We start from the raw sequence: 11,079 nt of genomic DNA, 5'->3' as shown, positions 1-11,079 counted from the left end.
CATGTTATAATTGAGCCTTCCTTTGAGCGTATAGGACCGAATGACGGAATGATTGAGTTAGGTGGTTCGCTTGGAGGTCAGAAATGGCTTTCAAGTACCGGTCACGTCTAGGGTACCCTCCCGGGGCGTGACAGTAGTCTTGAATGTCCTCTTTAGTGAGTTGTTCCTTTTACATGAGAGAAGTGTTAATTGTTGTTTTCTCCTTGTATATGAGAGCAGTGTACTCCCATATTATCATAGTAAGATTCTTCTACCCCGTAATTTTTCCCTTCTATCTGTTTGAAGGGTTTTCGCGTAAAATTCTCGTGTCCAACTTATTTTCATTATTTATTATCATATCAAACTTTAGTTGTGGTGCTTCCCCAACACCATAATTTGGTGTATATTAATTGATACCAAGGGTCGTGCAATTTTCATCTCATTTGACAGGATTCTAAGATTGTTTGTTATAAGATTGATTCCATCTAGTTATCAATTACATAAATTGTGTTGTAAGAGAGATTTACATTAAAAAATTTAACTAGTTAAGTCAGGAGTACACATCCAAGTTAGAGATATTAAGGCAAATATTTCTAAATTAGATGGGAAATAAAGTTGTCAATTTTACATTTCTAACATCTTGGTTTCTTATCCTATCATTATCCTTTAATTCCATGCCACGTCTTTCTAACTCCCAAGAAAGTATTACTACTACTTTATTTTCAATATTTCAAGTTTTTTTGAGAGAAAATGTTACTTTCACTCGCAAAATTTAAAATTTTTAACAAGTAAAATATACAACTTTACGTTTCAAAAATTTCAACTTCAAAAACTCAAATTTCAAATTTTAACTTCAAAATTTATATTCAAACGAAAGCATGTGGTGACCTAATTAATTACTTTACATGGTGAAACTGTGAAAGAATGATTACTGAGGCATCGCTATTGTCTTTTATATAATTCGAAATTAGTGTAGAAAAGGAAGATTCAGATGAACTCTTTTTGGAAGCTAGTATATATCATGACTTCAATCAGTTCAATATTATTTTAAACGAAAATGGATTTCTTATGGGATAATTTAAGTGAAAATGACTAAAATACATGTCTAAATAATTTCTAGTACTATTTTTAATTTGAATTTTCTCGACATTCCTTTTGATGTTCCCCATAGGATGCATGATCATTGGATTTGATAAATCTTTATCCAAAATTAAAGTTATGGTATTTTCTCCTCTTTCTTATTTGTAATTTGAGTAATATGCTTGATTTTTTTTCTTCATATTACTACAATGAGTGTACAATATCTGATTCATCTTTAAACATCGCCATATAATTTTATATTCTTCATATTACTATAGTGAATGTACGATAGGATATCTACTTCATTTTTAAATATCATCATATAATTCAGTCTTCTCCGTATTATTACTGCAATGTAATGTACAATATCTTATTCATCTTAAAACATGTTATGATTACAAAGTAGAAGAATTGGCAATCAAGATCTAATTGACTCCCCCCACCCCCACCAGCCACAAATTATATTCTCACAAATTGCTGAAACACGGTTCGTGTGTGGACGAAATGTGTGAATACAGAATGTGCTGATTGTTGTAAAATAATAGGAGGAAAGTCAGAACAAAAAATAATTAAATTGAGGTAGTAATTAGATTTGTAGACCCACCCACTAAAATCTCATGGAGTTTCGCTTGTCACATCACCCATTTAAGTTCTTCAACTTTATACTCTATGTGAAAACAAAATAAAATCGTGCCATTAGATTTTAAGTTATATATATCATTAATAAGGATAAATATAACTTTTTGGCTCAAATTTATTTGAATTCATAACTTTGATATGAAGTATATATATATATATATATATATATATATATAAGTAAAATTTTATTAATATTTTAATAAATATTATATATGAATTCATAATTTTAATATTACAATGAATTCAATGCTAAAAATCTTAAAAGTTAAACTTATTCATCTTTGATGTATATCAGTATAAAAAAATCTTGACACCATCTTGTACTTGTTGTTATAGGTAAGTTGTCTATTTTCATGATTATAAATCTTATATTCTAAGAAAACTTATGTAATGACCCATTTGGTCATTTTAAGAATGAGTCATCTCTCTTCCACAAAATACTCTATCTGCAAAATTTAAATTAGAAATTTGGACTATTCGATAACCATGGTTATTTAATGGAGAGGTGAAATCAGATAACTCATGTAATTAATGGACTGAAGTGATGATATATTTAACATCCTGTACCACTTATCCCATATTTATTAAATTAGAGTTAGTAGGTTTATATCACTTTTAATAATTAATTAATTAGAAAAGAGAAGAAAAAGAGAAAAGGAACACAGCGAAAAAAAAAGAAGAAGAAGAAAAAAAAACCTACCTGCACGTCGAAGCGGCAACACCTTCAGGTAATGGCTTCAAGATTATCTTATTTCCTTTCATATTGATTGTTGAGTGGGTGTAGTTTAATTATTATTTTATGATGTTGAAAGCATTAGTTAACAATAGTTTATTATTCACAGTGAATACCAAAGTTTTCCAAACCACGGGTAAAAGAAAAAAAATCCATTAATGGTAATGATTTGTAGGGTAGGTTTTGGATTAGAAAAGAATAAAGAAATCAAATTATTTATTAGAAATTCTTGGTTGCTGTAACATGCACTTTTGAGGGCATTATATGTTAGTGATTGGTTAGGAGAACTAATCATACAGTAATGAGTGGCACATCATTATAAATTATGATGCAATATGGAAAGAAACCGAAAATTGTGAAAGATTTACTATTTGGTTTAAATTTTCTTTTGGCTTCTGTCAAGATTTTAGCAGCTATTGAATATTAGATGTATTATATTATATGAATATCATTAGATTTATTCTATTTGGAGGGATTAAGATATAACCCTAGACTTGAAATTGGAAAAAATATGAGAGTGAGATGTTATTTGACTTCAACATTAGGAACTTGATTACAGATTTGAGTCTAGGCTAGATATATGATAATATGAGTGTTTTTAGTTTCAAAATCTTATTGTGATTATTTATTTGACTAGATTACATTGATTTGGAGGCTCAACAAAAAGGGAAGGCCCAAGTCTCAGAGTGATTTCTTGATTAATTAAGGCAAGTGAATTTCTAATCTTATAGATGCTTGTATTTCCGTGTCATATATTCTAGGGAGTAATGAGAATTGGACTGGGTTATTGACTGTATGATTAGCCTTAAAAATGGAGATGAGGGTATAAAATGGTGATCTAATGACATGTATTGGTGGAATTGATATATTGTGATTATGAGTTTATTTTGGACATATGAAATAATTATGTTGGTGTGAGACAGGAAGAATTATTGTTGTTGTCATTTTATTATCGTGAATTATATGAACATGAATTGATTGCATTGGTTCTGATATATTTTGTTGAAACTGGAAATGATATGAAATAAAGGGGTCGGGCCACACGCTCCGTGGCAGGTATTATAAAATAAAGGGGTCGGGCCACACGCTCCGTGGCAGATATTATGAAATAAAGGGGTCGGGCCACACGCTCCGTGGCAAGATATATATATTGAGGGGATGGGCCACACGTTTCGTGGCAGGTTACATGGACAGAAATGTCCCCCATGGGTTCCGAACTGTGATTCAGCGGATGTGTACGGATAGGACAGGCATGCATCATTTCATTGCACTGCATTGCACCTTTCTGATATTTATGAATTTGTGTTTACCCTCATATTGCTCTGTGTGTGCTGAACTTGACTTGGTATGATTCATTGACGAGACTATTGATGAGTATTTGTGGACTGTATTATTGTTGTTATTGTACAAGTGTAGAGTTGGGCTGATTTTATGCAGGTTGTAGTTAAGGAGGTTCGGTTGGGAGGACAGGAGTACTTGTATCTATTAAGTTTTGCTTAGTTTTAGTTATCCACTTGCTGAGTACCGTGTTGTTTGGTACTCACCCCTTGCTTCCACACTTGTGTAGGTTGTGAGCCCGGACCTGCTTGATCTTCTAGCATTTTCTACTATATCCTAGGCTATCATTCTGAGTGTCGAGGTAGTTGTTACATCTATCTAGCGGACACCTCTTGCTCTTTTCTTTTGTTTTAGTCTTATTCTAGAGACAAAGACATTGTGACTGTATTTCTTTTCGTACTTCGATAATAAATTAGTGGCTTGTACACGTGACAACCAATCTTGGGGGATGTTGAGTTTCTTTTATGTGTTTTCGCTTAAGTTAAATTTTGATTCTTTTCTTTTCTTCCGTATCTACTTTTCATTGGGTATTAGGCTGACTTATCTCGGTGGATTGAGATGAGTACCATCACATTCAGATTCGGGTCGTGACAAAGATGGTATCAGAGTCCCAGGTTCATAGGTCTCACGTGTATACAAGCCGAGTCTAAGTAGAGTCTTGAGGATCGGTACGGAGACATCTGTACTTATCTTTGAGAGACTATGAGGACTTTTAGGAAATCTTCCCTTTGTTCTTTCACTTTGTATCGTGCCTGTTGCGTTGGTACTGAATTTTTGCGTGTCCTTTCTGACAGATGGCCAGGACCAGAATTACGGCTAGAGGTAGAGGAAGGGAGGCACTTCTCGAGGTTGATGTTGGGACCCCAACTAGGGGTAGGGATAGAGGCCTAACTAGAGGCCGTGGTCGGGGTGTGGCGGCAGGCAGAAGTCGTGTTCGAGGGGCGGCGCCAGCTAGAGGTCGTGCTAGAGAGGCTTCTCTTGAGCCACAGATTGATGGTAGAGAGGAACAGGCCCCTCAAGAGTCTGCTACTGCACCATTGCTTCAGGCCACTTTGATACGAGTATTGGATGCGCTCGAAGGATTTAATCAGAGTGTGAGGGTGAATGGTACACCTGAGGGTTCTCAAACTAGAGCAGGAGCTCAGACCCCACGGCAGCATCAGATTCCAATTGTTCAGGGTCCGGTAGACCAGCCACCTACGGGCCCTAGAGCGGATGAGGATGGAGTATAGGTAGGAGGAGCCCAGGTTGCACCTGTGCTCATGTTGACTGACGAAGAGCAACGCCGATATGAGAGGTTCTAAAAAATAGACCCCCCACAGTTTCAGGGTGGGAAGACTGAGGATGCACATGAGTTCTTGATCATGTGCTGAGAGTTGTTGGAGGCAGTAGGGTTAGCTGAGACTCACGGAGTTCGTTATACTACACTACAGTTACGTGGACCAGCCAGAGAGTGGTGGAGAGTGTATACGAGTTCCAAGCCAGTTGGGTCACCCCAGATGACTTGGGATGAGTTTGCTAGTGCCTTTTATGACCGTTTCATCCCCTGGAGTGTGAAGGAAGAGAGCCGATTACGGTTTGAGAATTTGAGGCAGGAGAGACTTACAGTTGCTGAATATGAGACTCGTTTCTACCAGTTGTCCAGACATGCCATGGCTGTCCTTCCTGATGAGATAGAGCGGATTCGCAGATTTGTCCGAGGACTGAACTATACCATTCGTACAACAGTTTTTCGACCCGCTCGTGAGGGTGCTTCCTTCCAGTCCATCGTAGGTGCTGCCAAGGAGGCGGAGTTGATGGAGAGAGAGGAGTTCGGGGACTCCAAGAGGGCCCGTGCTTCTGGTCAGTTTTCGGATACCTCATCTGGAGGTTGAGGATCCTATAGAGGAGGTGGTTCCTTCCCGCGTAGAGGACCAGTTCATGCATCTATGCCAACTGCTGAGAATGGTCAGATATCTCGTGGGTCATACAGTACAGGTCAGAGTTAGCAGGGGTCACAGCAGAGGCCAGTTAGCCGAGGTGGTTATACAAGTTCTTCAGGTTCATCGCAGAGGTTCTCACACGGGAGAGCATGTTATACTTGTGGTGATCCGGATCATCTTTCATGGCAGTGTCCATCTCAGGGTCGAGGAGGAACCTAACCTAGTTCTTCAGTTTCAATAAGAGGGCCAGCGCCGCCAGTCAGAGGTAGAGGTAGAGCCCAGACTAGTAGGGGTGGTCGCACTTCTGGTAGGAGTGCTAGTGGTGCTATAGTCCCTCAAGAAGGAGGTAGAGGTGTTGGGAAGGTCGGAGGTGGTAGGGGAGCTCAGTGTTATGCTTTTCCAGGGAGACCAGAGGCTGAGGCTTTCGACGCAGTTATTACAGGTATTGTCCTAGTTTGCCATCGACCTGCATCTGTATTATTTGATCTAGGATCTACATTCTCATATGTATCTGCCTATTTTGCATCTGACTTTGATTTGACATGTGATCGTATGCTTTTGCCCGTTCATGTTTCTACACCCATGGGTGAACCCTTAGTGGTGGATCGAGTATATCGATCCTGTCTTATTTCCTTGTCCGGATATGATACTTGGGTAGATATGATTATTCTGGGGATAGTAGATTTTGATGTGATATTAGGTATGGATTGGCTTTCTCCCCATCGTGCTATTCTCGATTGTTATGCTAAAACCATTACCTTAGCGATACCTGGTGCCCAGAAAATTGAGTGGAAGGGTACTAATGGCTCCTATCCCAATAAGGTTATCTCATATATTCATGCTCAAAGGTTGATTGATAGAGGGTGTATGTCTTATTTGGCCTTTATTCGGGATACCAGTATTGAGTCACCTCCTATAGAGACTGTTCCAGTGGTTAAGGAATTTTCTGATGTATTTCCTACTAATCTTCCTGGTGTTCCTCCGGATAGGGACATTGATTTTGCTATTGACTTAGAGCCTGGCACTAAACCCATTTCTATTCCTTCATATCGCATGGCTCCAGTTGAATTGAAGGAGTTGAAGGATCAGTTGCAAGACTTGTTAAGTAAGGGGTTTATTCGCCCTAATGTATCTCCTTGGGGTGCACCAGTTTTGTTTGTAAAGAAGAAAGATGGGACTATGAGGAAGTGTATCGATTACAGACAGTTGAATAAGGTAACTGTTAAAAATAAGTATCCTCTTCCCCGTATTGATGATTTATTTGATCAACTACAGGGAGCGGCATTATTTTCCAAAATAGACTTGAGGTCCGATTATCATCAGTTGAAGATTGTTGAAGATTAGGGCGTCATATATCCCTAAGACAGCTTTTCGGACTCGTTATGGTCACTACGAGTTTTTGGTGATGTCATTTGGGTTGACGAATGCCCCCGCAGCATTCATGGAGTTGATGAATGGAGTGTTTCGCCCATACTTAGATTCTTTTGTGATAGTATTCATTGATGACATCTTGGTGTATTCCAAAACTAAGGCAGATCATGTCCGTCATTTGAGGTTGGTACTTCAGAAATTGAGGGAAGGAAAGTTGTATGCAAAGTTCTCCAAGTGTGAATTTTGGCTTGATTCTGTTACATTCTTAGGACACGTGGTGTCCAAAGAGGGGATTAGAGTGGATCCAGCTAAGATTAAGGCAGTTAGAGGTTGGACAAGGCCTACTTCTCCTACTAAGATTCATAGTTTTGTAGGGTTAGCCGGTTATTATAGACGGTTTGTGCAGGGCTTCTCCACTATTGCAGCTCCAGTGACTAGATTGATTTAGAAGGCCGTGGATTTCCATTGGTCCGACGAGTGTGAAGCGAGCTTCCAAAAGCTCAAGACTTTATTGACTTCGGCTCCTATTTTGACGCTACCCGAGGAAGGTATGGGATTTACTGTATATTGTGATGCTTCCGGTGTTGGTTTAGGCGGTGTATTGATGCAAAAGGGGAAATTGATTGTTTATGCCTCAAGACAGTTGAAGGCCCATGAGAAAAACTATCATACTCATGATTTGGAGTTAGCGGCTGTGGTTTTCGTGATTAAGTTATGGCGTCATTACCTATACGGTGTGCATTGCGAGGTCTTCACCGATCATAGGAGTCTTCAGTATATATTCAGTCAGAGGGATCTGAACTTGAGGCAACGTAGATGGCTTGAGTTGCTGAAGGACTATGACATGACTATCTTGTATCACCCAGGAAAAGCCAATGTGGTGGCGGATGCCTTAAGTAGGAAGTCCTCTAGTATGGGGAGTCTTGCTGCAATCCGAGTTGAAGAGCGACCATTGGCTAGAGATGTTCAGAGGCTGGCTAATAGCCTTGTCTGGTTACAGATTTCAGAGGATGGTGGTATTCTTGCCTTTGTGGAGGCACGTTCTTCCTTGGTTGAGCAGATTCGGGAGAGGCAGTTTGAGGATGAGAAGTTATGTATCATTCGAGATAAGGTATTAAGGGGTGAAGCTAAGGAGGCGGTACTTGATTTGAAAGGTGTATTGAGGATTGGCGGCAGAATCTGTGTGCCTAAAGTGGGTGACCTGACTAGACTTATTTTGGAAGAGGCTCATTGTTCAAGGTATTCCATCCATCCAGGAGCGGCCAAGATGTATCATGATCTGTGCCAGCACTATTGGTGGTGTGGGATGAAGAAGGACATCGCAGAGTTCGATCCAAGTGTTTGACTTGCGAGCAGGTAAAGTGTGAGCACCAGCGGCCTGGGGGTGTGAGTCAGAGGATGCCTATTCCCACTTGGAAGTGGGAAATGATCACCATGGACTTCATTGTGGGTTTACCTCCCACCGTTGGTGGCTACGACTCTATATGGGTGGTGGTTGACAGACTAACCAAGTCCGCCTATTTTATTCCAGTTAAGGTAAGGTACACAGCGGATAAACTAGCCCAATTGTATATTAGTCAGATCGTTCGGCTTCATGGTGTCCCAGTATCTATCATTTCGGATCGAGGTTCAGTATTCACTTTGCACTTTTGGCAGGTATTACAACATGGTTTGGGCACTAGACTTGATATGAGTACTGCTTTTCACCCACAAACCGATGGTCAGTCCGAACGGACAATCCAAGTGTTGGAGGACATGCTTCGAGCTTGTGTTATTGATTTTGGTGCTAGATGGGATCAGCACTTGCCCCTAGCGGAGTTTGCCTACAACAACAGTTATCACTCCAGTATTCAGATGGCTCCATTTGAGGCCCTGTATGGTAGGCGGTGTCGATCTCCAATTGGCTGGTTTGACTTAGTTGAGATGGACTCCTTAGACACAGACTTGCTTAGAGATGCTATGGAGTAAGTTCGTAGGATTCAGGGTAGACTCTTGACAGCCCAGAGTAGGCAGAAGAGTTATGCAATCGGAGAGTTCAACCATTGGAGTTCATGGTGGGCGATCATGTTTGGCTTCGAGTGTCTCCCATGAAAGGCGTGATGCGGTTTGGGAGGAAGGGCAAGCTCAGCCCTCGATTCATTGGCCCATTTGAGATTTTGACGCGAGTTGGAGAGGTGGCTTATAGATTGGCCTTACCACCTAGCTTATCGGTTGTGCATAACGTGTTCCATGTTTCCATGCTCCGAAAGTATGTTCCGGATGAGTCTCATGTGTTGTCACTCGATTCAGTGGAGTTGGGTCCAGACTTGACATTTGAGGAGGAGCCTATAGCCATTCTAGATAGACAGGTTCGTAAGCTTAGAACCAAAGAGATAGCTTTAGTGAAGGTACAATGGAAGCACCGTTCAGTTGGAGAGGCGACTTGGGAGACAGAGGCTGATATGCGCGCTAGATATCCCCAGCTATTCAAAGCTTCAGGTACTTTCTTTTACTTTATGTTCGGGGACGAACATGATTTTTAGTGGTGGATAATGTAATGACCCATTTGGTCATTTTAAGAATGAGTCATCTCTCTTCCACAAAATACTCTCTCTGCAAAATTTAAATTAGAAATTTGGACTATTCGATAACCATGGTTATTTAATGGAGAGGTGAAATCAGATAACTCATGTAATTAATGGACTGAAGTGATGATATATTTAACATCCTGTACCACTTATCCCATATTTATTAAATTAGAGTTAGTAGGTTTATATCACTTTTAGTAATTAATTAATTAGAAAAGAGAAGAAAAAGAGAAAAGGAACACAGCGAAAAAAAAAGAAGAAGAAGAAAAAAAAACCTACCTGCACGTCGAAGCGGCAACACCTTCAGGTAATGGCTTCAAGATTATCTTATTTCCTTTCATATTGATTGTTGAGTGGGTGTAGTTTAATTATTATTTTATGATGTTGAAAGCATTAGTTAACAATAGTTTATTATTCACAGTGAATACCAAAGTTTTCCAAACCACGGGTAAAAGAAAAAAAATCCATTAATGGTAATGATTTGTAGGGTAGGTTTTGGATTAGAAAAGAATAAAGAAATCAAATTATTTATTAGAAATTCTTGGTTGCTGTAACATGCACTTTTGAGGGCATTATATGTTAGTGATTGGTTAGGAGAACTAATCATACAGTAATGAGTGGCACATCATTATAAATTATGATGCAATATGGAAAGAAACCGAAAATTGTGAAAGATTTACTATTTGGTTTAAATTTTCTTTTGGCTTCTGTCAAGATTTTAGCAGCTATTGAATATTAGATGTATTATATTATATGAATATCATTAGATTTATTCTATTTGGAGGGATTAAGATATAACCCTAGACTTGAAATTGGAAAAAATATGAGAGTGAGATGTTATTTGACTTCAACATTAGGAACTTGATTACAGATTTGAGTCTAGGCTAGATATATGATAATATGAGTGTTTTTAGTTTCAAAATCTTATTGTGATTATTTATTTGACTAGATTACATTGATTTGGAGGCTCAACAAAAAGGGAAGGCCCAAGTCTCAGAGTGATTTCTTGATTAATTAAGGCAAGTGAATTTCTAATCTTATAGATGCTTGTATTTCTGTGTCATATATTCTAGGGAGTAATGAGAATTGGACTGGGTTATTGACTGTATGATTAGCCTTAAAAATGGAGATGAGGGTATAAAATGGTGATCTAATGACATGTATTGGTGGAATTGATATATTGTGATTATGAGTTTATTTTGGACATATGAAATAATTATGTTGGTGTGAGACAGGAAGAATTATTGTTGTTGTCATTTTATTATCGTGAATTATATGAACATGAATTGATTGCATTGGTTCTGATATATTTTGTTGAAACTGGAAATGATATGAAATAAAGGGGTCGGGCCACACGCTCCGTGGCAGGTATTATAAAATAAAGGGGTCGGGCCACACGCTCCGTGGCAGATATTATGAAATAAAGGGGTCGGGCCACACGCTCCGTGGC

At 38.9% G+C, this 11,079-nt stretch overlaps 1 pseudogene; it reads left to right on the top strand.

The window, feature by feature from the left end:
• The first annotated feature begins 5,565 nt into the window (after positions 1-5,565).
• On the top strand, positions 5,566-9,584 carry LOC129902256 (uncharacterized; annotated as a pseudogene).
• The last annotated feature ends 1,495 nt before the right edge of the window (positions 9,585-11,079 follow it).

The sequence above is a fragment of the Solanum dulcamara genome, chromosome 9, assembly GCF_947179165.1.
Source record: "Solanum dulcamara chromosome 9, daSolDulc1.2, whole genome shotgun sequence".
Classification (NCBI taxonomy): domain Eukaryota; kingdom Viridiplantae; phylum Streptophyta; class Magnoliopsida; order Solanales; family Solanaceae; genus Solanum; species Solanum dulcamara.
Note: the sequence above shows the minus strand (reverse complement) of the source record. Positions and strands in the feature narration are given on the sequence as shown.